Genomic DNA, 27,683 nt, shown 5'->3' on the forward strand with positions numbered 1-27,683 from the left:
CAGCATGCAGTGGTTAGTACCACCAAAAATGGCCCAAGGAACCACAAGCAGTGAAAAGGCACCCAAAGCTCACTGATGCGCATGGGGAGCAAAGTCTAGCCCATCTGGTCTGAAACCACAGAAGAGCTACTTGTCACAGAAGAGCTAAATGTCAGCTGGACAATGGGCAAACATAAGGACTGTGGTTACTAACAAACAAAAGTTGTACATGGAACGGCAAATGATGAACTGGAGACAGGGTCATCGGAGACCAAGGCTCACTGATGTGTGTGGGAAGCAAAGGCTACCCTTTCTGGACCAATCCTGCATAAAGTGCTACTGTAGCACAAATTGCTGAAAAAGTTAATGTTCTCTATGATAGAAAAGTATCAGATCACTGTGTAACTGCATACTGGTCAGAGTGCCCATGCTGACTCCTGTCTACTGCTGAAAGCTTCTACAATGGGCATGTGAGCGTCGGAACTGAACTATAAAACAATGGAATAAGGTGGCCTGGTTTGCATGATGCATTTTACATGATGCAGAGGGCCAGGTTCATGTGCATCACTTACCAGGGCTTTCCCTAAAGTGCAGATATGCAGCGCTCCACCGCACTCTGTGACATCAGCGTTGCACTGTCACTTGCGCACACACAAAAAAAATCCCCCACCACAAAATGAACAATGCAGAATACTTTTCGCAACTAAATATCTCTTATTCCCCTCTGAAAATGAGTAATAACTATAGAAATAGGAAGACATTTTAATATATAGTTCTAGACCTGGGCTATTCAATTGGTGGCCCTTGGGCTGGGTCTGGCCAATGAGACAATTTGTACCAGTCATTCAAGTTGTGTTTAAAAAAAAAATATCCAGATGCATGCGCTGCTCTCCACTCTCATGTTTCCGCTCTTCTAACTATGGTCCTGTTCTTGTATAACTAACATGCTAGTAAAATGACTCTCCTTTAAAAAAGTGAAAAGTTGACAGAAAACAGGCAATTCAACAGTGAATGGACAGAGAAGGACCCTTTCTATGTGAATGTCGATGAAGAGTTTGCATTGAAAGCAAAGGAGCTGGTAATGTCATTAAATGAAGCATTTTTACAGCTTGAACTCATTGACATTTAGTCAGCAGATGACCTATGACAGTCATTACAGCGGGCAGGTTCTGAAAAATTCCCTCATTCAAGGGTTCTTGCTCTTTTTATTCTCACAATGTTTGGCAGTGGTGGCACGGTGGTGTAGTGGTTAGCGCTGTTGCCTCACAGCAAGAAGGTCTGGGTTCGAGCCCCGTGGCCGGCGAGCGCCTTTCTGTGTGCAGTTTGCATGTTCTCTCCGTGTCCGTGTGGGTTTCCTCCGGGTGCTCCGGTTTCCCCCACAGTCCAAAGACATGCAGGTTAGGTTAACTGGTGACTCTAATACCAGTGTGTGTCAGCCCTGTGATGACCTGGTGACTTGTCCAGGGTGTACCCCGCCTCTCGCCCGTAGTCAGCTGGGATAGGCTCCAGCTTGCCTGCGACCCTGTAGAACAGGATAAAGGGGCTAGAGATAATGAGATGAGTTGAGTGAAATTCTAAATGTGATATGGCTCACCTGAACTGATTTCCTAACATGCTATTTGAATGTAGAAAGGCTTGGCCCTTTGTCTTCAAACAATACAATGCACAGATGTTGTTATGCAGTTACAAAATACAATGTATATAAGAACTCCTTTGCTGTTGTACTTTATTGTATCTGTTAATGTGATTACTCATATTTCAAGTGGTATTTCTCAGGCCCCTCATTTGGGATACTTTTCATGAATTTGCCCTCATTGCAAACTAATTGAATAGCCCTGGTGTAGATTATCCTGGTACTCAATCCAGAAGTGAAAATAAAGGGTTTTGCTGCATGCACTGACTGCCATTCGCAACCATACATAAAGCCACATTCCAGGTGCTGGTCACTAGATGGTGCTGTTGCATGATTTGACCTTGATTCTGTTCCTGGCATCCTGGAATTAGAAAATGAAGAGGCGTGCTATGAAATGTTTTCATTTCAAATCTAATTTTGCCTTTTAAATTTTGCCCCTTGCATATTTGGCAAGGTAAAATAACAGCAAATTTAATAATGTTGAATTGTGCCTAAATCAGCCCTAGATGCCACCAGAATGCACCATTTGAAGTCTCTCATTTCAAAATTTTCTGGGGGTGTATGCTCCTGGACCCCCCTAGCAGCCTTCAGGGCTCCATATCTGTAGCACCACTCTGATTTCTGGGGAAAGCCCTGGTAACCCATGGAAGAGATGGCACCATGATGCACTATGAGAAGAAGACAAGCCAGTAGAGGCGGTGTAATGCTCTGGGCAATGTTCTGCTGGAAAACCTTTGGGTCCTAGCATTCATGTGAATGTTTGGCACATACCAGCTACTTAAACATTGTTGCAGACAGTATACCCCTTCAAGGCAAAGGCATTCCCTAATGGCAGTGGCCTCTTTCAGCAGGACAATGCAGCTTGATATACTGTACACTGCAAAAATTGTTCAGGAATGGTTTGAGGAACTGTAAAAAAAAAAAAAATGCAAGGTGTTGACATGGCCTCCAAATTCCTCAGATCTCAATTTGTTTTCATATCTGTGGGATGTGCTGAACAAACAAGTCTGATCCATGGATACCCCAACTCGCAACATGCATGTTTTAAAGGTTAAAGGTTTAAAAGAAACACCATAGAACATGGTTCCAGTCAAAGATGTTATAGTGTTTCACAAACTTCAGGGACATACATTTGTGGTAAACTGACAGAAAAGGCTTTTTTTTTCTTTCTGGCATACCTTCCAAATCATCTGTTGGCAGAGAGGTGGCATCTGATGGTGGTTTTGGAGACCAGGAAAGCCTAAGATTTTACTTTTTCTTCTAATTCATCAACAGTCACTCTTGTGGATTTTTGTTTTTAGCATCACTTACAGGGCGGCATGGTGGTGTAGTGGTTAGCGCTGTCGCCTCACAGCAAGAAGGTCTGGGTTCGAGCCCCATGGCCGGCGAGGGCCTTTCTGTGTGGAGTTTGCATGTTCTCCCCATGTCCGTGTGGGTTTCCTCCGGGTGCTCCGGTTTCCCCCACAGTCCAAAGACATGCAGGTTAGGTTAACTGGTGACTCTAAATTGACCGTAGGTGTGAATGTGAGTGTGAATGGTTGTCTGTGTCTATGTGTCAGCCCTGTGATGACCTGGTGACTTGTCTAGGGTGTACCACTCCTTTCGCCCGTAGTCAGCTGGGATAGGCTCCAGCTTGCCTGCGACCCTGTAGAAGGATAAAGCGGCTAGAGATAATGAGATGAGATGAGACATCACTTACAATCCTCTTACAATGCACTGTACATGGGAGCAAAATAAACTTGCATCCTCTTCCAAGCAAGTTTGTAACAGTTCCAGTTGGTGTCCACTTTTTTATTATTGCCCTAACAGTAGAAATGGGCATTTTCATGTGAGTAGCTATCTTTTTTTCTTTTTCTCACAACCATTAACTAACTTATGAAGGTCAACATACTTCTCCCTAATTTGGCACTGTGGGCAGGTGCTAAGTCCTGCTGGAAAATGAAATTAGCATCTCCATAAAGCTTGTCAGCAGATGGAAGCATGAAGTATTCTAAAATCTCCTGTTGGACAGCTACATTGACTTTGGACTTGATAAAACAAAGTGGACCAACACCAGCAAATGACATAGCACCCTAAATCATCACAGACTGTGGAAATGTCACACTGAAATTCAAACACCTTGGATTCTGTGCCTCTCCACTCATCCTCTAGGCTCTACGACCTTGATTTCCAAATGCAATGCAAAATTTACTTTCATCTGAAAAGAGGAGTTTGGATGACTGAGCAACAGTCCAGTTCTTTCTCTCCTTAGCCCAGGTAAGATGCTTGTGACATTGTCTCTGTTTCAGGAGTGGCTTGATATTAGGAATGCAACAGTTGTAGCCCCTTTCTTGAAGACATCTGTGCATGGTGGCTCTTGATGCACTGACACCAGCCTCAGTCCACTCCTTGTGAAGCTGTCCCAAGTTCTTGAATCAACTTTTCCTGCAGTCATCCCTGTTGCTTGTGCACCTTCTCAAGCCAGCATTTTCAGCAATGACCTCCTGTGGCTTACCTTCCTTGTGGAGGGTGTCAATGATCATCTTCTGGACAACTGTCAAATCAGCAGTCTTCCCCATGATTGTGGTTGTGTGTACTGAACAAGACGGAGGGATACACAGTATTTATACTGTTTTACTCAAACTCGAAATTAAATATTATAATATTGTGAGATACCCGATTTCTGATTTTCATGAGCTGTAAGCCATATTCATCAAAATTGAAACAAAAAAGGCCTGAAATATTTCACTTTACATGTAGTGAATATAGAATATGTGAAAGTTTACCTCTTTGAATTAAATAAAAAAATGAACTTTTTCATGATATTCTTTTTTTTTTTTAGATGCACTAGTGCGCACACACACACACACACACACACACACACCAGTTAAAGGTTTAGATAAACATATTCAATCATAGGTTTTCCATTAGTTTGCCTCTAGTATTGCATTGTAGAACAATACTGAAAATGTAAAATTGTGAAATAACATATGGAACATATATGGAAGTTTGTGTTAAAAAAAACTGTGAAGGGTTAACAAACAAAATATGTTTCTTATTTTACATTCTTCAAAGTAGCCACCATTTATCTTGATGATATATTTGCAAACTGTTGGCATTATCTTAACCAACTTTATGAGGTAGTCACCTGGAATGTTTGTCAATTAACAGGTGTGCCTTTCTGAAAGTTAATTAGTGGAATTTCTTCCCTTCTTAATGTACAGTGCCTTGAAAAAGTATTCATACCCCTTGAACTTTTTCACATTTTTCCACCTTACAACCACATACTTAAATGTTTTTTTATTGAGATTTTATGTGATAGACCAACACAGAGTAGCACATAATTGTGAAGTGAAATGAAAATGATAAATTGTCTTCAAAATTTTAAACAAATAAAAATTTGAAAAATGTGATGTGCATTAGTATTCAGCCCCCCTGCGTCAATACTTTGTAGAGCCACCTTTTGCTGCAGTTACAGCTGCAAGTCTTTTTGCACATCTAGACACTGAAATTTTTGCCCATTCTTCTTTGCAAAATAGCTCAAGCTCAGCCAGATTGGATGGAGAGCATCTGTGAACAGCAATTTTCAAGTCTTGCCACAGATGCTCAATGGGATTTAGGTCTGGACTTTGACTGGGCCATTCTAACACATGAATATTCTTTGACCTAAACCATTCCATTGTAGCTCTGGCTGTATGTTTAGGGTCATTGTCTTGCTGGAAGGTGAATCTCCTTCCCAGTCTCAAGTCTTTTGCAGCCTTCAACAGGTTTTCTTCCAGGATTGCCCTGTATTTAGCTCCATCCATCTTCCCATCAACTCTGACCAGCTTCCCTGTCCCTGCTGAAGAAAAGCATCCCCATAGCATGATGCTGCCACCACCATGTTTCACAGTGGGGATGGTGTGTGCAGGGTGATGAGCAGTGTTAGTTTTCCGCCACACATAGCACTTTGCATTTAGGCCAAAAAGTTCAACTTTGGTCTCATCTGACCAAAGCATCTTCTTCCACATGTTTGCTGTGTCCCCAGCATGGCTTCTGGCAAACTGCAAATGGGACTTCTTATGCCTGTCTTTCAACAATGGCTTTCTTCTTGCCACTCTTCCAAAAAGGCCAGATTTGTGGAGTGTACGACTTATAGTTGTCCTGTGCACAGATTCTCCCACCTGAGCTGTGGATTTCTGCAGCTCCTCCAGAGTGATCATGGGCCTCTTGGCTGCTTCTCTGACCAGTGCTCTCCTTGCTCGCTCTGTCAGTTTAGGTGGACGGCCATGTCTTGGTAGGTTTGCAGTTATGCCATACTTTTTCCATTTTTGAATGATGGATTGAACAGTGCTTATTGAGATGTTCAGAGCTTGGGATATTTTTTTTATAACCTAACCTTGTTTTAAACTTCTCCAGAACTTTATCCCTGACCTGTCTAGTGAGTTCTTTGGTCTTCATGATGCTGTTTGTTCTTCAGTGTTCTCTAACAAACCACTGAGGCCTTCACAGAACAAGTGTATTTATGCTGAGAGTAAATTACACACAGTAGGACTCTATTAACTAATTTGATGACTTCTGAAGGCAATTGATTGCACTGGATTGTATTTAGAGGTATCAGAGTGCAGGGGGCTGAATACTAATGCACACCACATTTTTCAGATTTTTATTTGTTTAAAATTTTGAAGACCATTTATCATTTTCATTTCACTTCACAATTATGTTCTACTCTGTGTTGGTCTATCACATAAAATCTCAATAAAAAACTTTTAAGTTCGTGGTTGAAAGGTGGAAAAATGTGAAAAAGTTCAAGGGGTATGAATACTTTTTCAAGGCACTGTATTTGACGCCATCAAACAGTAAACAGTAAATAATAAATAAAAATACAGTGAACAGCCCTATTCAACAACTGTAGTAGTACATAATATGTCAAGAACCATTCAACTAAGTAAAAGAAACAACAGTCCATCATTACATTTAGACAGTAAGTGCCATTTTATTCCTAAAAATAAAGAAAAAATGCTGAATTCCCCGATAGCAGAGGGTCGTTGAAACGACGTAGAGTTTTGGTCAGAATGGTCGGTTTCCGTCGTACGTCAGAAAATCAACGTTGAAACGGCGCCGTGAAACGTCGATTTCTCCGCCGTCTGAGAGGGTCGATTTATCACCGTTGAATCAACGTGGGTAAAGGTTGATCTGTCGACCATCAGAGAAGGTTGAATATACGACGTTGAACCATCGTCACTTTTGCCGGCCAGTTTTCAACATTGGTAGGATGAGCAACTGGCCCGTAGCCAGGGGGGATCGGAGGGTTCGTTCGATCCCCCCCCCGCGACACCGCGCCCCGGACACACACGCCTCAAGATTACTCAAGATTTATTCATTTGTTCATGTCCGATGAATATACATTGATTCACATTTAAATTTACAATATCAAATCCAGACTAATCAAAAAAGAAAAGTAGACTAAGTGAGGACGAGTTAGAAAAACGGGTTCATTTCTCCTATGTTTATGTTTACACGTTTTGTTCAGACTGCTTTACACCCCAATCCAGTGGGTGGCGGTAATGCCCCCATTAGACCCCTTTCACTGACGTCACCCGAAACCGGAAGTAAACAAACCCTGCGCCACATTGGAAGACCAACAAACTCGTGATTTGGGGGAAATAAAGGCAGCGCGCGGTATGTGAACCCACGAGGCACTTGGTTCATCATAAACCTACAATGGTAAACTTTTGTGCTGTGTTAGGGTGTTCTAACAAAGCTGATGGGAAAGGTGAAAAGAAGTCTTTCTACAGAATACCAGCTGTGATTGAGACACAAGCAAACCAAGGAGCTTTCTGCCAGGAGACAGAGAGAGGATTTAGCTGCTTTATGCAGAGCGGATCTGAATACTTCAAGTCTATTTTGTTACTGGTAAGTCACTAGGCTAGAGTGTTGTAGAACATTTTTTAAAATGTTTACTGAATAAAAACATCCTTAATTTTATCAAATATTCTCTACTCTATATTTCATTTCTTTCTTTTGTTTTAATTTTCCTCCCTCCATCCCTCTTTGGATTTTAAATATAGTTTTTCCCCATGTCCAAATAATGAGGTAGGGTGGCATTTAGAAACCCATAGCCTACTGCTGACTTTCTTTATCAATGCTGCATCAAATTAATTTTGGTTATGTTTTTCTGTTTCCATGTACAGGTCTGCGCCGCAGGAGGAATAGGCCACAATTATAAATAAATCATAAAATGTTTCTAAGAACTTGTTCAAGTGTGTTCTGTTCCTTATAAATGTTAAAAGTTATGCCTCATTAGATAGCTTGACAAACATTAGGAGAGGTGCATTGTTGCATGCATTTTTATATCCTGTTGTACATTAAACAGGACGTAGCCTACGCACATTGATATAAATTAAGTTTCACTTTCATGGTTGAAGTATGCATGTGTGTGTTCATCCTAGGCAAGAGCCCCGATGCTTTATTGTTAGCTAGTTTAATTTAGCCTGTTTTGCTTAATTTGTAGCCTTCCTGTTGTACATAAAACAGGAAGTAAAGTTGGATGAATCATCGCCGAAAATTCAACTATAAATCGACCGAAATACGTAGTTGAATAAAGGGTGAAAGGGGGTCTATTCTCTGTCGACCACCAGCCACTTTTCAACGTCGTTTCAACGGAAACTCGTATGAGCAAAGCGGTGTTGAATCAACGTCGGTGATCGACGGTGATTCGACGGCGTATAGGTCGAAGAACATGCCGATGATTCCACGTCGAATCAACGACCCTCTGCTATCTGGGTTAGGTGTGTCCAAACATTTGACTGGTACATTCTAACAAAATCTTCATACTAGTGTGTGCGTTGAAGGCTTATTTTATTTATTTCTTTTTCACCATTTATCAGAAGAAAGTAAGCAAAACTCTGAAGTCTGATTTCTTCTCACAGCAGTACCCACAAGTCAAATTCATCAAAGTTGTGAAGGGGACAGATATCTTCATGGAAATGATTGGGGGCATTTTGTTCCCAAATGCAGAAGACCTGGTCATCTTATCAAAAAATAAATATATATATATATATATATATTATATATATATATGTGACCCCTCACCGAATCCAGGGACACATGTCGGCCGAAACGAATCCGAGATAATCACAAAAGAAGCATTTTTTTTTCGAAATTTGTGATTTTTGTTTTTTTCCATCATGTGCAAGTTGAGATCTTGAAGAATGCAATCAGTATTTCAGGTAATAGATTGTTTTGTTGGAAAAGCATACATTTTTTGTTGCAAATTGTCTCGTTTTTGTCAGGACTGTAGCCTGCTGGGGGGTGTGGGTAAATTACCATATGGGCCATTCACATGATGATGTAAGTCTTTTTTTTTTTTTTTTCGCGAATCAGCTGTATGATACGGGCTGAGCGCATGGCTACTTAACTGCATACAGGCATGCAATTTCACTATGGAATGAGGAAGCTAAACAGAGCGCAGAGGAGCAAACACCGCGAAGCAAACAGACACTTGGTATTTACATCGGAGATAACCATTTCTAGCAAAAAAAACCCCGCAACCTCGTTTTCCAGATTGAATGGAATACTTGAATGATCGGATGATACACGGACCATTCTAGGATCACATTCCACCGGAGGCATTGGTGTGTGCAAGGCGCCGTTTCTCTTTCTGATGGGGTAAGTTTATTAATCTAAGGCTGTGTGGTTATTTTTGCATGTAACGGAGAGTGTTGTGGTTTGGTTAAGCCTAGGTCACAACCGGACGTACGATTTTTTGGCCGTGTGATTTTTGGCATTTCCCAAATCGCTGCGTTTTTTTTTTTGTTCATGGAGAAAGACGCACGTTGGCCGTAAGTTTGTCTTGCAACCTGAAAAAACCATAAGCACCTGTAGAGTTTGTTTGACATGACAAAGAACCTATGTGGCCGGTCTGCGGCTCGAAAATCAGCACGTCACAAGCGCGCTCTCATGTGTTTCATGCGCGCTTTCCATGTGTTTCTTGTGTTTTTTGCATGTAGACTGGCCGTAGGCGCGTGTACTGTACAGCCGGTTGTGACCGAGGCTTTACATGAAACTAGTGTTGTGTTAGTTGTGTCATCATCGTGCTATCTTTCTTTCTTACGGTGTGAGTAATTTTTTAACCACAAAACGTTAAAGTATACTTTAGGACTTATTTTTGCACTTCATAATTGTGTTGGGCATACTTTGCATGGAAGGAAAATTGACGTGGTGATCTTTGTTTACATGAAAGTAGTATCGTGCTAGCTAGTAGAGGGTAGGGCTTTCCTTAATGTCATGCAGATGAGCACCATTATGTGCCCGCCCTACACCCAGAGTAGCTGAGATGGAAAACTTTGAGGGCAATGTTCTCCCTTTTCTGTTTTAAGAAGTATACACTTTCAAAAGGCCACATATTCTTCAAATATTGTCAGATCTCCACATGGAAGGCATCATTGGAAAGCTTAGAAACTGTACTTTCTGAATCTGTCAATAACTCAAAATGCCCCCGGGCAGACATGCGTCTCTGGATTCTTTGATCTGCCATATAAATATAAATATATATATATATATATATATATATATATATATATATATATATATATATATCCTTCTCACCCCCGGCGGGGGGGGGGGGGTGGTATCCATGTCATCCTCAAGCTTGGGTCCTCTACCAGAGGCCTGGGAGTTTGAGGGTTCTGTGCAGTATCTTCGATGTTCCTAGTACTGCGCTCTTCTGGACTGAGGCTTCAGATGTTGTTCCTGGGATTTGCTGGAGTCACTCTCCCAGTTTGGGGGTTACTGCCCCAAGTGCCCCCACTACCACGGGGACCACGCAAACCTTGACCTTCCACATCCGTTCCAGCTGCTCTTTCAACCCTTGATACTTCTCAAGTTTCTCATGTTCCTTCTTCCTGATGTTGGCGTCAGCTGGGATTGCCACATCTATCACCACCACCCTCTTCTGCTCTTTCTCCACCACCACTATGTCCGGTTGGTTAGCCTCTGTTTGTCAGTCTGGAAGCAGAAGTCCCACAGAACCTTGGCCCTGTTGTTCTCAGCCACCTTCTGTGGTATGGCCCATTGGGACTTGGGTACTTCTATTCCATACTGGTTGCAGATGTTCCTGTATACTATCCCAGCCACTTGGTTGTGCCTCTCCATGTAAGCTGATCCAGCTAGCATCTTACACCCTGCTACTATGTGCTGGACTGTTTCAGGGGCTTCTTTGCACAGTCTGCATCTTGGGTCTGATCTACTCTGGTAGATCCTGGTCTCTATGGCTCTTGTGCTTATGGCCTGTTCTTGTGCTGCCATGATTAGTGCCTCTGTGCTGTCTGTCAGTCCTGCATTATCCAGCCACTGGTAGGATTTCTTGATATCAGCCACTTCCTCTATCTGACGGTGGTACATGCCATGTAGGGGTTTGTCCCTCCAGGTTGTCTGTTCCTCCTCCTCTTCTGCGCTCTCATCAGGGTTCTGCTGCCTGAGACATTCACTTAGCAGTTCATCCTTTGGGGCCATCTTTCTGATGTATTCTCGGATTTTCGATGTTTCATCCTGGACCGTGGTCTTGACGCTCACTAGCCCTCGGCCTCTCTCTTTCCGCTTAGTGTATAGTCTCTGGGTGCTGGACTTGGGGTGGAACCCTCCATGCATGGTGAGGAGCTTTCTAGTCTTGATATCTGTGGCTTCTATCTCCTCCTTTGGCCAGTTTATGATACCAGCGGGGTATCTGATGACTGGTAGTGCATACATGTTGATGGCTCGGACCTTGTTCTTACCATTCAGCTGACTTTTCAGGACCTGCCTTACTCTCTGGAGGTATTTGGCTGTGGTTGACTTCCTTGTGGCCTCTTCATGGCTTCCATTAGCCTGTGGGATGCCAAGGTACTTGTAGCTGTCTTGGATATCACCTATGTTGCCCTCTGGTAGGTCAATCCCCTCAGTCTGGATCATCTTGCCTCTCTTTGAGACCATCCGGCCACACTTGTCCAATCCGAATGACATCCCTATGTCATCGCTGTAGATCCGGGTGGTGTGGATCAGTGAGTCTATTTCTCGCTCGTTCCTGGCATCCAGCTTGATGTCATCCATGTAGAGCAGGTGGCTGATTGTTGCCCCACTATGGAATCGGTACCCGTAGCCACTCTTCGAGGTTCAGGCCTATGCAGAACAGCAGTGGTGATAGCGCATCTCCCTGGTATATGCCGCACTTGATGTTGACTTGGGCAATGGGTTTTGAGTTGGCCTCTAGGGTTGTCTTCCACATTTCCATTGAGTTCTGGATGAAGGTCCTTAGGTTCCTGTTGATCTTATACAGTTCCAGACATTCCAGTATCCATGTGTGTGGCTTTCTTGTAGTCAATCCAGGCAGTGCACAGGTTGGTCTGTCTCTTCTTACAGTCTCGGGCGACTGTTCTATCGACCAGTAGCTGGTGCTTGGCTCCTCTGGTGTTACTGCCAATTCCTTTCTGTGCCTCGCTCATGTATTGAGCCACATGCTTACTCATTTTTGCCACAATGATGCCTGACATGGCCTTCCATGTTGTGCAGAGACAGGTAATTGGCCGGTAGTTGGATGGGATGGGTCCCTTCTGGGGGTCCTTCATGATTAGGACTGTCCTGCCTTGGGTTAGCCATTCTGGGTGGGTCTCATCCCTCAGCAGCTGGTTCATCTGTGCTGCTAGGCGTTCATGGAGTGCAGTTAGCTTCTTCAGCCAGTACGTATGGATCATATCGGGGCCTGGTGCTGTCCAGCTCTTCATCTTTGACACTCTTTCTTGGACGTCTGCCATTGAGATGGTTACTGGTTCTTGTTCTGGGAGGTTGCTGTGGTCAGCTCTTAGGTCCACTAACCATTGGGCATCGGTGTTGTGTGATGCCTTTCTTTCCCATATTTTTCCACCTCAGCTCTTGGTGGGTCTGACCAGTTGTTGTTTCCCTGCCACTGAGAGTACACCTTGGCTGGTTTAGTGGAGAACAGCTTGTTTATTCTCCTGGCCTCTCCCTCCTTGGTATATCTCTTCAACTGGGTGGCCAGAGCTGTTCGTCGCTGTTTGGCAGTTTCGAGTGCCTCTGGTATGGAGAGTGAGTTGTACTTCCTGGGTGCCCCTTTATTCACCATGTTCCCTTTCTGTAGTTCAGCTAGCTGGCTAACTTCTCTCCGTGCTGCCTTTATCTTGGCCTCTAATCGTCTCTTCCATGGTGGATACTGTTTGTTATGTCTCGAGCCCACCTTGTGTCCAAGCATCTCCATGATTACTCCATGGAGATTGTCTTCAGAGCAGCATTCACATCTACTAGTAGATCTTCTGAAGGTACTTGTCAACTCAGCTTTGGCATTCATCGGGGGCTCCAGGTTTCCAGTTGGGTCAGCAGCTCTTGTGTTGAGGCTGTTAGCTCTCTAGGGGATGATGACATCTCCCCGCTGACCCGTCTTCCTGGCTCCCCCTTGCCGTAGCATCGTTGTGAGATCATTAATATAGTAGATAGTAGATTTCAATTACGGATGTTGGATAACAGCTAATAGCTGTTTCTTTGTTAGCCTTGACTGTGGGTTTCGAAGTATCCAATTCGCATTCGCTGCATGTATCCCCTCTCTCTGGGATTGCTTGTATAGTAGCATTCCAGCAAATCCATATTTTCTGTCCTCAGACATCGATGTCTTGTTCCAGTAGCTCATTTCTCATCAGTTTGCCCTGGTTCCCTAGCAACTGACACAGACCTTGTTGACCTGGGTGACGTCTGAGCCGGTATGACTCTTCACTCATTCCTGAGGTAGGCTGATATATCATGAGGGGTTTTGCCTAAGGACCCTTACTGGATAATGTTTTTGCCCCAACCAGGATTCGAACCCCGATCTCCCGCGTCATAGTCAGTGAGCATTACCACTGTACTATCCAGCTATATATATATCTGATATATATATCAGCCTGCTGTGTGTAAAGCTTCTGAACAAGTCCATTTCCTATCCGTCACCTCCTGCAACTCCCTCCACTTGCACACTTGCAACTGCCTGTCAGTAGTGGCGGAACTAGACTTTTTTCCTTGGGGGGGCAAGGGGGTGGCCAGGACTATTTCAGGGGGGTCAATGGTTCCTACTACTACACACGAGCATGAGCACTCACGATTGATGTTAGCGATTGTGTGCTGTATATCTGTTTTTTTTATCTTATGTGTTTAAATTATGCATTATTGTTATTATTTATTCTTACATGGTGTTGCACCTGTTCTTTTCTGGTGTTCTTGGCCATGTCATGACTTCTAATTATTTTTGTCTTTTTGTTATATATACACATACACACCTTTCTTTCTTTCAACATTAAAATTCCAGGGACTACAGATGAAAGAAAACTAGTCAGTGATTATTTCTAGTGCATTTACATGTTAATTAATACACATTGATCCTTCTTAAATAAATAAACTTATAAACAATACTTTCAATTTACAATTATGTTTAAGTAGCTACGTATTAAGCACACAGATGTCATCATTTTGAGTGTAATTTGTAGTTTATTAATGTACAAAATGAATACAGTGCATTTACGAACACCCTGACACCATTGACTGGAACTAAAATGCACATCGTAACTCAAGTCACACAGTTACTCAGTTACTGACACACTGAGTCAGTTACACAGTCACACATTACTCACACACACAGGTACATATAGTCAGTTGTTCACACAGCCAGTAGTCCATCAAACCATCAACTTTCCACAAAAAATAAATAAATAAATTGCCTTAAATAAATAAATTGCCATCTTTTCTGTCCGCCAACTCCACACCCCCTTAATGCGTGACCATAAGCTACCATACCAGCAACGCCGAGTAGGTTCAACTTAAAGTCAATAAACTAAGAACCCAAATCATCACACAGATATCTACCATCTCTCTGTAATCCGTGGCTAGCCTCTACAAATGACGCAAAAGATGCCACTGTTTATTAAGAATGTCCAGAAGGCATCTAGCTTCTAGCAGTAGCACAGTGCTCTGTACACTCTTTCCCTAGCAGAATGGGCATTTTTTGCACTTACAACAAGAAGGTTGAGTGCCACGGTAATAAACACACTCCCTGTACTTCCTTCAAAAGAGGGTCTAGTCTTCAAAATACACCATGATTTACTTAATTTTGAACATTGTTCATACTGCTAAAGGTCACTTCACATCACACACCTAGTTTTGACTACATCTGCGTTTTCACCTTTCCTATTGCCAAATAGAAGAATTGCCAAATCATTCTGATTTATGAAACGAAAATCGATTGGCCAGAAGATCCACTGACTGATCTTAATGAACTCGTGAACTTATTTTGGGATAAACTGCAGTCGTGTACTCACCGATATAGGTCAGTCTTAAAATCCATCTGGCTGAGGAGCAGCTGCCTTTTCTGTTCAATGGTTCCTTCCATAGACATATAAACATAGACGCCGCATTGAGCTGGTGGCCCCGTTGCTGGGATACGTCAGAGTGTTCGCCATATTTGATGTGGCAAATCTTCCCCATAAACCAATGCAAGTAAATGGACTGAACTTCATAAAGCCCCTTTCTACTATAATATTTAACTCGATGCCTTTTATTCACCCATTAAGACACACACATATATATTTGGGAAACAAACAGGCATCAAAACAACACATATAACTTTTAATGTGATGGTTATAAATAGTGTGCGAAATACCCTGTACACTGCAAACTAGCGACAGATACGCGATAGATAGCTCAGGTAAGCTAATCAGTCAGCATACCATAGCAAGCTACCAAAACCTGAGGCCAAAATAACCAACCTACAAGACTGAATATGATAAATGATGGAAATAGTGGAAAAACTGGCAATAGTGAATGAAAATAAAAATTTACTGTTTTATTTATTGAGTCACCACACAGACCTACTCTCGTTGAATAAAGTGAGCTGAATGAGCGCCAAACTGAGTTTGGCCAGGTTCTAACGTCATACCAAAACAAAATACATCACTGATTCCTTCACATTCAGAAAGGTTAAAAACATTCATCATATGTTCAAAAACGTTCATCATAGTGTGGCACTGTATTATCTAATTCTCACTGCTTATAACTATACACCTACCCAGTGGAGATGAGCTGGGAAACTGAAGACTGAAGGAACAGTATTGAAAAGAATTTTTCCAGTCTCACCTGTGAAAGGTAATCCCATGTGATCTCGTTTGGATGGTAAACCTGTTGGTACAGTTAAATGCAGCACATGAATGAGGCATCTTTATTCTCGGCTACTGTCTAGATGCTATACCAGAGACGATTGAAGAATCTCCACTTTGCCACATCCAATATGGCGGCGAGGATGATGTATGATTCTACGCAGAATGCGGCGTCTATGTTTATATGTCTATGGTTCCTTCTTCTTCTTTTTCTTCTTTCCCATGTCTTCTATTGTAAATTGGATTGCAATGCCTTGTGGTAGCTTGCATTGCGACACCTACTGTACAGGAGGAACCTAGCAGTCACAGACTTCAACGCAACTGGCTTTTCCCTTGTGGTGCCGTAACATGTCAATCATCTGGGGGGGCACCTGGGGTAGCCAATCAGATTCCAGGGGAGGCTAGTGCCCCCCAGCCACCCCTGTAGCTCCACCCCTACCTGTCAGGAAATTTGCATCTATTACCCGACAGTCTCTGAAGTCAGAGAGAGAGAGAGAGAGAGAGAGAAACAAGTCAAGTCAAGTCAACTTTATTGTCAAATATGCTATACATGCTCGACATACAGCACAGATGAAATTTCAGTCCTCTCTGACTCACGGTGCAAACAGGCAATGCAATAAATAAAAATCGAATAATTGAAAAAAACAAACAACAATATAAACAGTATAAACACTCTAGATAGGAACTAGACAGACTAAACACTCAGACAAACAATATAAACAATATAAATAAACAGTATAAAATAGTGCTGTCAAGCAATTAAAATATTTAATCGCGATTAATGTCACGACTGTCATAGTTAACTCGCGATTAATCGCAATTTAATCGCACATTTTTGTCACATGAAAAACCATTGTAATTCTCTTATCAGCATAAAAAAGTGAATGGGCTTGCTCACCGTTCAAACTACGGGGGTACTCGGGGGATCCGAGATCCCCTGAAACAGACATGAGATCCCTTGAAAACATGATTTGGGAAATGTTGGGGGGTCTCTAAAATATTGGCAAAATGATGTTTATTGACATAGCAATCGTGTGTAACGGGAAGCATTTGCATATCCAAAGTGAGCGCGCGATGGAGAGCCGCGCTCTGAGACAAGTGCAAGCACCCCCCAAGGGAAAATAAGGGACCCCCCCGAAAATATTGGCATAGTTCAAACACTGGTTGTACCAATGTTTTTTTTTTTTTATTGCAGCGCATAACACGTCTTGTCACAGCCACTGCAAAGTGGGGCTGGAGCCGCCGATGGGAAAACGAAACCTACCGTAAGCCGAGCACCGTGGCTCTTCGGGGGAGGGCAGAGGACTCTGGCTGTGAGGGGCATGGCATCATGTCACAGAGCGTTAATCTCGCGATAAAAAAATAATCGCCGTTAAAATTGAGTCAAGTTAACGCGTTAATAACGCAACATTTTTGACAGCACTAGTATAAACACTAGATAAAACAAGACATAGACTAAACACTCAGACAATATAAACAGTGTAAACACTAGATAAGAACTACACAGACTAAACACTCAAACAGACAATATTAACAGTATAAACACTCTAGATATGAACTAGACATAGACTAAACACTCATATATACACACACACACACACACACACACACACACACACACACATTGGTTCAAATAACCAAACAGTCAAGGGCACTTGAGGTATAGCAGGTAAACATGAAACATGAATAAGCAGTATAAACAAACTTGCAGCTGTTAAGATGAGGTAGTGCGGAATAGTGCAAATGAGCGAGGTAAAGTGAGATGTGCGGTCCCTGAGTTCAGTGTGTTAATGAACGATGAGATGTATGTATCTATGTGTGTGTGTGTGCTGGGGGGGGACTGTGAGGATGACATGTCAGATGCTGAAGGGGGGTGTGCGAGCAGAATCTGTGGCAGGGGGCAGAGGGGGGAGGAGGGGCAGAACAGGGAGGGAGTTGAGCCTCCTGACTGCCTGGTGAAAGAAACTGTTCTTGAGCCTACTGGTTTTGGCCCGGAGACTCCACAGTCTCCTCCCCGACGGCAGCAGGCTGAAGAGGCTGTGAGATGGGTGGGTGGGGTCACCTGCAATCTTGATGGCTTTGCGGGTGAGGCGGGAGTTATAAATATCCATTAGAGAAGGGAGAGAGACACCAATGATCCTCTCAGCTGCTCTCACGATGCTCTGCAGAGACTTGCAGCAGGATACGGTGCAGGCGCCGTACCACACAGTGATGCAGCTGGTCAGAATGTTCTCGATGGTGCCTCTGTAGAAAGTGTGCATGATGGGGCCCGGGGCTCTTGCTCTTCTCAGTTTGCAGAGGAAATACGGACCTCATCCAATCAGTACTGCATGCCAACAAGTTGTTTTTACTTGGTGATTTCAACAGTCATGCGGGGGCAGACCATATGGCATGGAGCAGGGTCACTGGCCATCATGGTATTGTAAAGGAGAACTCTAATGGTACTCTACTGCTAACACTCTGTGCTGAGAAACAACTGGTCATAACCAATACACTCTTCCAGCAAAAAAATGAGCTTCAAATCAACATGGAGGCACCTGTGTTCTGGTCACTGGCATCAGCTCGACTTCATTATCATCAGGCAGTATGACTGGCATGATGTCAAGCTCACATGAGCTGCCAGAGCAACTACCTGCTTCTCTGATCATGCTGTTTTGTGCAGTAAAGTCTCTATCACCTTTAAATAGAAACACAAACACCAAAGAGTCCAGCATGCAAGAAAACTAGACATTGCAAAACTTGCAAACAACAAGGTGAGAGACCTCCTTAAAGATAAGATTTCAACTGTTCTGAGGGCTGTTGTCAACTCAGACTATGACTCTGTGAAACACCATTGGAATGATCTTTGTGAGAAAATCTATAATACAGCGGCTGACACAGTTGGGTTTGCCAAAAAAAAGCATAAGGACTGGTTTGCTACATCGATTGTTCATTTTTATCCACAGCCATCTAGAGGCCCTCCCTGCTGCCTCTATGGTGTTTCTGGTGGCCTTACTCTTGTGCATAGCTGTGATGCCCAGGAGGCTGTAGACCTTACACAAGCACTAAGCTGCAAAGCCTCTACAGCCCAACTCTATGTGCTCACCCCATGCTCTGCACCCCTGTCTAAAGCCTCTTCCACCAAATTTGCATACTTGACTTGCTTCTGTTCACCGGCCTCCTCTCTCATCTCCTTTGAGGGCATTCTAAGCTCCAGCATGAGTTATAAGTTTCGAGTTGAGTACATAAGATTATATTTTGCTAGATAAACATTAAGCGGTGGCATGGTGGTGTAGTGGTTAGCACTGTCGCCTCACAGCAAGAAGGTCCAAGTTCGAGCCCCGTGGCCGGCGAGGGCCTTTCTGTGCAGAGTTTGCATGTTCTCCCCATGTCCACGTGGGTTTCCTCCGGGTGCTCCGGTTTCCCCACAGTCCAAAGACATGCAGGTTAGGTTAACTGGTGACTCTAAATTAACCGTAGGTGTGAATGTGAGTATGAATGGTTGTCTGTATCTATGTGTCAGCCCTGTGATGACCTGGTGACTTGTCCAGGGTGTACCCCGCCTTTCGCCCGTAGTCAGCTGGGATAGGCTCCAGCTTGCCTGTGACCCTGTAGAACAGGATAAAGCGGCTAGAGATAATGAGATGAGATGAGACATAAACATTAAGATGGTGCCACAGATGGCTGCTTCAGTGTGTTGGTGCAGATTGTTTTGTCTTATTTTGTTTGCAAACTCATTTCTCTGCTACAGTACTTGGAGCTCTTTCATCAGAGAACTCATGAACATCAGGGGAACAGCTCTAGTGAATTTATTTCCCACTTTTCTAGTGTCATCTGTGGACTTATTGGGCATTCTGATCAAAGGTGCAGTCGCATTTGCTCATTCAGTGAGACACCAGAGGAGATGGAAATGTGCTTGTGTGCCTCGACCTGTGCAAACTTTGCACTCCACTACCAGCAACATTTCTCTCCAATGTGCACTCATTGTGCAATAAACTGGACAAACTCCACCTGCTCGTGGTGAGAAACAGAGACTTTTTTTCATCTTCCATTTTATGCTTCACAGAGACGTGACTATGTAGATCCAGACCAGACTCTGTGCTGCAGCTGGCCCATTTCCAACTTTTCAGAGTGGACTATGACACTGAACTCTCTCACAAAACAAAAGGTGGCAGAATCTGTTTTTATGCTAACAGTAGCTGGTGCAGTGATGTGTTAGTGATCCTGTAGCACTGTTCTCCTGACATGGAATCATTTTTCATTAACTGTAAACCCTTTTACTCCCCTGAGAGTTCACTTAATTCATTCTGTTTGGTGTTTACATTCCAACGCAGGCCAGTGAACCATGCATGCTGGTTGACCAGATATTGGGTATAAAGCAGAATAACCCAGATTGCCTAGTGATTTTCCTCGATGACTTTAACAAAGGTAACTTCAGCCACAAACTTCCCAAATACAAGCAGTTTATTAAATGCCCAACCAGGGAGGAGAATATTTTGGATCCCTTTTATACGACAGTCAACAATGCCTATCGCACCATCCCCTGCACTGCACTGAGCCACTGTGACCCACTTGGTCAACCCAAACTTGTTTTCCTGGATTACATTACATGCATTTCACAGACACTCTCATCCAGAGTGATGTACAACAGGACCCTGACATACCCACAGCAGTCTGGGGAGCAGTTGAGGGTTAGGTGCCTTGTTCAAGGACATTTCAGCCATTCCTGCTGGTCCAGGGAATTTAATCCCAAATTTGGTCCCAAAGCTGCTTCTCTAACCTTTAGACCATGGCTTCCCCCTACAGAAATAAATAAATAAATAAATAAATAAATAATGCGGGGGCGTCATGGCTCAGGTGGATAAGGAGATGAAATAAATAATGCTGTGTAAACCTGTAGTGAGGACATCAAAGAAGTGGAGCAGTGAGGGTGTAGAGGATCTTCAGGCATGCTTGGTCTGTGCTAACTGGGATGTGTTCAGGACTGCTACCAACAGTCTGGATGAGTACACAGAGGCTATGATATCCTACATCGACTTCTGTAAAGACTGATGCATTCCATCATGCACCAGGGTGAGTTACAATGACAAACCCTGGTTCTCAGCTAAACTCATGGACAGCTAAGGTTGCAAAAAGAAGAAGCATTCAAGCGTGGGGACAGGGGCAGTTTAAAGGGTCAAAGAACATATTTAGAAAGGCAGTGAGAGAAGATAAATGACTGTACTCTGAGAAACTCCAACACCAGTTCTCAGCCAATGACTTTGTGTCTGTCTGGAAAGGGTTCAGACAGATAACAAACTACAAACCTATAGCCCCCATTCTGTTGATGACTTGTGCTTGGCCAACCAACTGAACGAGTTTTACTGTCACTTGAAAGACAATGGGACTGTCCTGCAATCACCACTCCCACCTCAGCTGCAGCCAGAACCTCTCTACATCTTCACACCTTGGAGTCCCCCCCCCCCGCTCACTCCCACCCCATCACAGCCACAACTCTCTCCATTCTGAAAAGAAAATGTTAATAGGTTCTTCAAAAAGCTGAACCCCTGCAAACCAGCAGGTCCCAACTCTGTCTCTCCCTCCACCCTGAAGCACATCTTGAACACCTCATTAGGGACATGCCATGTGCCAGCCTGCTTAAAAGCCTTCACCATTATCTTCATCTCCACAAAAACAAGGATCACAGCTTTAAATGACTAGATACCTCAGTCCTGACTTCTGTGGTCATGAAATCATACAAGTGCCTTGTGGTTTCTCATCTCAAATACATCACTGACTTGTTCTTGGACCTCTTTCAATTCGCCTTCAGAGCCAACAGGTCTGTAGATGATGCTGTCAACGTGGCTCTCCATTTTATTCTTCAACAACTGGACTCCCCAGGAACCTATACTAGGATCCTCTTTGTGGACTTCAGCTCTGCCTTCAACACCATCTTCCTGGCTCTTATGCAGGACAATCTCTCCTAGCTGATCGTGCCTGACTCCACCTGCAGGTGGATCACTGGCTTCCTGTCTGAGGAAGCAGCACATAAAACTGGGGAAACATGTCTCTGACTACCAGACCATCAGCACCAGATCCCCCAAGGATGTGTCCTCTCTCTGCTACTTTTGTCCAAGTACACCAACAGCTGCATCTTCAGTCATTAGTCAGTCAAGCTCCTGAAGTTTGCAGATGACACCACCCTCATTGGACTCATTTCTGATGGGGATGAGTCTGCCTACAGGTGAGAGGTTGACCATCTGGTGACCTGGTGCAGACAGAACAACTTGGAGATCAATGCTCTAAAGACAGGGGAAATTATTTTAGACTTCAGGAGGAGCTCTGCCACACCTTCCCCCATCACCCTGTTTGATTCTCCAGTGACCTCAGTGGAGTATTTCTATTTCTTGGGCACCACCATCACACAGAATGTCAAGTGGAAGATGAACATCAGCTCGCTCACCAAAAAAGTACAGCAGAGGATGTATTTACTGCAGCAGTTGAAGATGTTCAACCTGCCAAAGACAATGATGCACTTTTACACTGCCATCATTGATTTCATCCTCACCTCTTCCATTACTGTCTGGTACACTACTGCCACTATCAAGGTGATCAGCTGCAATCTTCCATCTCTCCAGGACTTGTATGGCTCAAGGACCCTGAGGAAGGCAGAAGGGATGACTGACTCCTTCCACCCTAGACACAAACTTTTTTGAGACACTGCCCTCAGGCAGGAGGTTGCAGTACATGAGGACCAAAACCTCATGCCACAAGGTCAGAGACCCCCACTGACTCTGACCTCACACACGCTTCCAATGTGTCACATTAACACACTTCCTCTTTGGATTGTTGTTTGCCATCATACTCTTTGCACATACAATTGAAATATGTTTATTTCCTTTCTAACTGCATATTTTAGATTTCTTCATATTTGTTATTCAATTTATATTTCTACTTTTGTCTCTTTATTTAAATATTTTATCTTAATTGTCACACACCAAACACCAAAGCAAATTCCTTGTTTGTAAGAACATACTTGGCAATAAACTTGGTTCTGATTCTGCTGTTGCAACAAAATTGGCAAAAGATATTAAGTTAAAGATATTCAATGTTAATCAACTGACATGTGCATACAATTCTAGGTTTAAGCAGCAAGTAGATAAAATGGTCTTTACACTTTGATTACTGACATGAAAGCATTCAACAAATCAAACAACCTTATCTCCAAATAGGTATGCAAAATCATGTAATAGCAAATGAAAACTCAAAACCGTTTATCTTTTTCTTTTCTTTCCACTTAATATTTGTCAAATGTTAAGATAGCCATAGACACTGTTACGTTAAATTTTATTATATGTAGGTTAAATCAAGATATATGTAGACATATGTAAGTTTAGTTAAGAATTCAGCGAATTATTCTGTGTCAAAATTATATTAGTTGACCTTATGTCTCGGCTGGACATTGTTTGGGAACATTTTGTTTATTCTTTGATATGAGAGTGTATTTTGAACAGAGAAGTGTCTGAAGGACCCACCAAGGTCTGTTTTAGTGTTAAATCGACTCACACACACTCGGAAATGGTAGAATTAAAGTTGAAACTTAGGTCATAGCTTCATAAAAGCTATGAAATATACTGAAATATATTGAAATATACTATGGTAGTGATTTGGATCCCGTAATGTTAGTTAATGTTAATGTTAGTTTTATAGTTCTAGATTAGTTTCATAATGACATTATAATTATAATTAAGATCTTATGATTCTAAGGGTTTTTAGTTTAAAAGCATTAACCTAATTTAGTTAATTAACCTGTTAGTTGTTTAATTGTTCTCTCTCTTTCAGACATATTCTCATTGTTCTTGTGGTTAAGTTGTTCTTATTTTTTATGTTTATTTTCTTATAACATTCCTTGTTTTAGCATTATTAAAGACATATTGTTATTTGTTATTTTACTTATGTTGATGAAATCAAGATGTAATTTACTGACTTAACACACATTCATCTCATCTCATTATCTCTAGCCGCTTTATCCTTCTACAGGGTCGCAGGCAAGCTGGAGCCTATCCCAGCTGACTACAGGCGAAAGGCGGGGTACACCCTGGACAAATCGCCAGGTCATCACAGGGCTGAGACATAGACACAGACAACCATTCACACTCACATTCACACCTACGGTCAATTTAGAGTCACCAGTTAACCTAACCTGCATGTCTTTGGACTGTGGGGGAAAATGGAGCACCCGGAGGAAACCCACGCGGACAACATGCAAACTCCGCACAGAAAGGCCCTCGCCGGCCCCGGGGCTCGAACCCAGGACCTTCTTGCTGTGAGGCGACAGCGCTAACCACTACACCACCGTGCCGCCCCACACACATTCATGTGTTAAGAAATTATGTTAAATTATTAGATCCTTTCTGTGCAGACTAATGTCTTTGACCTTCTCTGAATAGACTCCGTAGACTAGACATTCTGTGTTTAGACATTATTAACCATAATATTGATCATAAGCCAAGACTCTGATATCTATCTGTACCTTACTGTCAGCAAAAATATGTTATTATATTATGATTGATTCAAGATCATTACACACTTCCACATAGATGCACACCCATCACACACACACACACACACACACACACACACACACCCCCCTCTCTGAGGTCACATACAAACACACATTTGACAGACACAATAGCTGTTTGGAGAGATTATGATTTGTTCTAAAAGGTGTTTGTAATCTTTCATCTTTGACGAAGTGACTGTGCGAATAAACTGGCATGTGAACTCTCTGGTGTTCCCTTGTCTGTTTCTCTCGACCTGATCACTCTCGTCCTCAGATCTGAGGGGGCTCATAAAGGAATCGGGGTCTCTTTCTGGGTGAACCCCAACAGACACTAACTGGACACAGGTGGCATGGTCATGCAATGGTTAGCACTGTTGCCTCACAGCAAGAAGTTTCTGGGTTCGAGTTCAGTGGCTGGCAGTGACCTTAGTGTGTGGAGTTTGCACATTATCCCCCATGTTGAGAACTGGCTACTCTAAATTGTCCATAGGTCTGAATGGTTGTTTCGCAAGCCTGTAAATGGGAGGGTTGCAGCAGGAAGGGCATCTGGCATAAAACTATGCTCCAATTAATATGACATGTGGATCATGGATTACAGCTTCCATGACAGAAGGCTGATTTGGGCATATGCTTCAGATCATTGTCCTGCTGGAAGCTTCAATGATGGCCCAGTTTTAGTTTCCTGGTAGATGCAGACAGATTTTGATTTAAAATGTACTGGTATTTCATGAAGTCCATGATGTTATGTATGTTAAAAAGGTCTCCAGGGCCTTTGAAGGAAAAAAAAAGCATCACAGAACTTCCATAGCCATCCTTCATTTTATGCCAAACCCACCTTGAGTGTTTATTGCCAAAAAGCTCTATTTTTGTTACATCTGTAGAATATTAACTTCAAGATTACTGATTTGCATGCTGAAGTGCTTCAAAATCTATTTTGTTTTCTGTATCTGTTATCTTTTAGCTAGGCTTTCTGTGTTACAAGGATCTACAGGTCAGACTGTGGAATGTATTTTTGTTAGACAGTTTAGAAGGTTAGTACATTCTCATTCCAATATTTTAGGGGCCTGGCCCACAAAGTTGCATTAACCTGATACATGTATTTTTCTAAGATCACTGATAAATTATGTTATCTTCCTGAGCCTGAATTTATAATACTCTATGTAGGTTTTTAATTAATTAATTAATTATTTTTTTTTTCTGACACTGAATTCCATTAAGCTGAGCCTAGGAACAATTTATGATTTCAAATATTTTGAGGCTCTTTCGTGTAACCACTGTGTTTCCTTTACCACTGATTGCTATCATTGTAGGATCACATAACTATGAAACAAAGACTTGATATTGTGTAGTTAAAATCTTAAGATGCCATATGGTGAGAATTACAAGTAGGTCTGCTTTATTTCAAATTCAGCAGAAGTTATGCTTTAGCCAATGACAAGCCTCCACTGGGCATCCAATCAGAAGTCTGTGTCCAAATAAAGAAAAGTTATTTTACAATGATTTTAATAGGTACCAAGATTTAGTTTTGGGATGGTTCTAGGAAGGTACTTTGTCAAAGTCCTTCCCATGCCATGTGGTGGCGCCAATCTCCATAGCACTCAACCTCTTGCCTATTACATATCTAGGGTTACAGTGGGGAGCTAGTCCTCTGGTAACCATGAGAGTTTGACTCCCCACTCACATCTATATTGCAGTGTGCCTTGCCAGACGGCAGTAGGTACCATTTTTATAATGGTTTTTGGAATGACCCGACCACGAGTAGAACTCATGATCTCCCGATTGTGAGGCGGACACACTAACCACTAGGCCAACTTGCAGTTAAGCTACTTTGGCAGCGGGGGCGTGGTCAAGCGCTGGTCTGTGACAGGAGGGCGGAGTCAGGGAAGGTAAGTGGCAGAATCACTACACCTGATGTCAATTAACCTGTGTTTGTGTGTGTCTTCCCAGTGACCGCGCCCTATCAAAAAACTCACAGGGTTACAGATGTGTTTTTGGAGAAGTGTCAAATTGCCCACCGGCGGGCACTTAGACTCCAGAGGGTTAAAGAGGGAGAGCAGAGAGCAGAGGAGCTCATCCCCAAGCTAGACGCTGGTTGCGTGTGTGTCTATTGGTGCAAGATATTGTTAGACTGAAAAGTGTGGCAATAAAGCCTATTTATAAACCTGATCTCTGTCCTGCCGTCCTCTGTGCTGCACCCACTCATATTGAACTGCTACAGTGGTGCCGAAACCCGGGACATAGTGGAGCACCAGCCAATCAGCCCCATGGAGTCCTCCCCATTCGCCGACCAGGTCCACGCCCTTGCCACGGCCCAGCAAAGCCAGCACCAGGTGCTCATCACCCTCCGAAAGGAACAAGAACGGCGCTTCAAGGCCCTGGTGCTGGTCCAGCAAGAAGACCGAGAGGCGTTCCGGCAGCTCCTTGCGTCGGCGGGGTCCACCAGCACTCCCGCCGTGGGCCCGTCTCCCCTCACCATAACCAAGATGGGTCCGCAGGACGACCCCGAGGTTTTTATCATGCTCTTCGAGCAAGTCACAGAAGCCTCGGGGTGGCTGATGGAGCAGCACGCGGCGCGCCTCCTCCCCCTGCTAACAGGAGAGGCACAGCTGGCCGTGCTACAGCTCCCCGCCGACTGCTGGCTGGCCTACGTGGACCTCTGCTGGGCCATCCTCCAGCGCGTGGGGCGCACCCCAGAGCAGCAGCACCAGCGCTTCCGCGCTTTGTGCTTGGAGGAAGTCGGCCGGCCATTCGCATTTGGCCAGCAGCTCCGGGACGCCTGCTGGCGGTGGTTGAGGGCAGACAACCGCGACACCGTAGGGATCATTGACCAGGTGGTGCTGGAGCAATTCATCGCTCGCTTGCCAGTAGGAACCGTGGAGTGGGTCCAGTGCCACCGCCCGGCATCGCTGGATCAGGCAGTCGAGCTGGAGGAGGACCATTTGGCGGCTGTTCCGGCAGCAGGACAGCAGACTGCGTCTTCTCTTCTCTCCTCTTCTCTCTCTCTCCCCCTCCTCCTGTGTCCTGTCCTCGCCCCATTCCCCCACCGCAGAGGCGGGGGCCGGCACCACCCCAGCCGGCCCGCCGCACCCGCGGTGCCCTCCCGTTTCTCCCTTCTGTGTCTGTCTCTCCCCCCCCCTCAGGTGAGTGAGCCCCAGAACACCGGTGCAGAGGGAAAGCCCGGGCCGGTTTGCTGGCACTGCGGGGAGCTGGGCCACCTTCAACAGCAGTGCACGGCGATGGAAGTGGGCACGGTGGTTCGGATCCCTGACGCGCCAGAGGCCGCCCTCGATCGGGCTGGAGCACATCGCATACCGGTGAGTATTCAAGGGGATGCATATCAGGCATTGGTGGATTCTGGTTGTAATCAGACCTCAATTCACCAAAGCCTGGTGCAAAATGAGGCATTGGGGGGAGCACAGGGGGT

The 27,683-nt window shown here is 43.8% G+C and overlaps 1 long non-coding RNA gene across 1 annotated transcript; it reads left to right on the forward strand.

Moving 5' to 3' along the window:
• Positions 1-6,852: 6,852 nt before the first annotated feature.
• Positions 6,853-7,824, forward strand: LOC132887524 (uncharacterized). Its single transcript, XR_009654849.1, has 2 exons — positions 6,853-7,486; positions 7,765-7,824. It is a non-coding gene; the product is annotated as an uncharacterized LOC132887524 (long non-coding RNA).
• The last annotated feature ends 19,859 nt before the right edge of the window (positions 7,825-27,683 follow it).

This window comes from Neoarius graeffei, chromosome 6 (genome assembly GCF_027579695.1).
Source record: "Neoarius graeffei isolate fNeoGra1 chromosome 6, fNeoGra1.pri, whole genome shotgun sequence".
In the NCBI taxonomy this organism is placed as follows: Eukaryota; Metazoa; Chordata; class Actinopteri; order Siluriformes; family Ariidae; genus Neoarius; species Neoarius graeffei.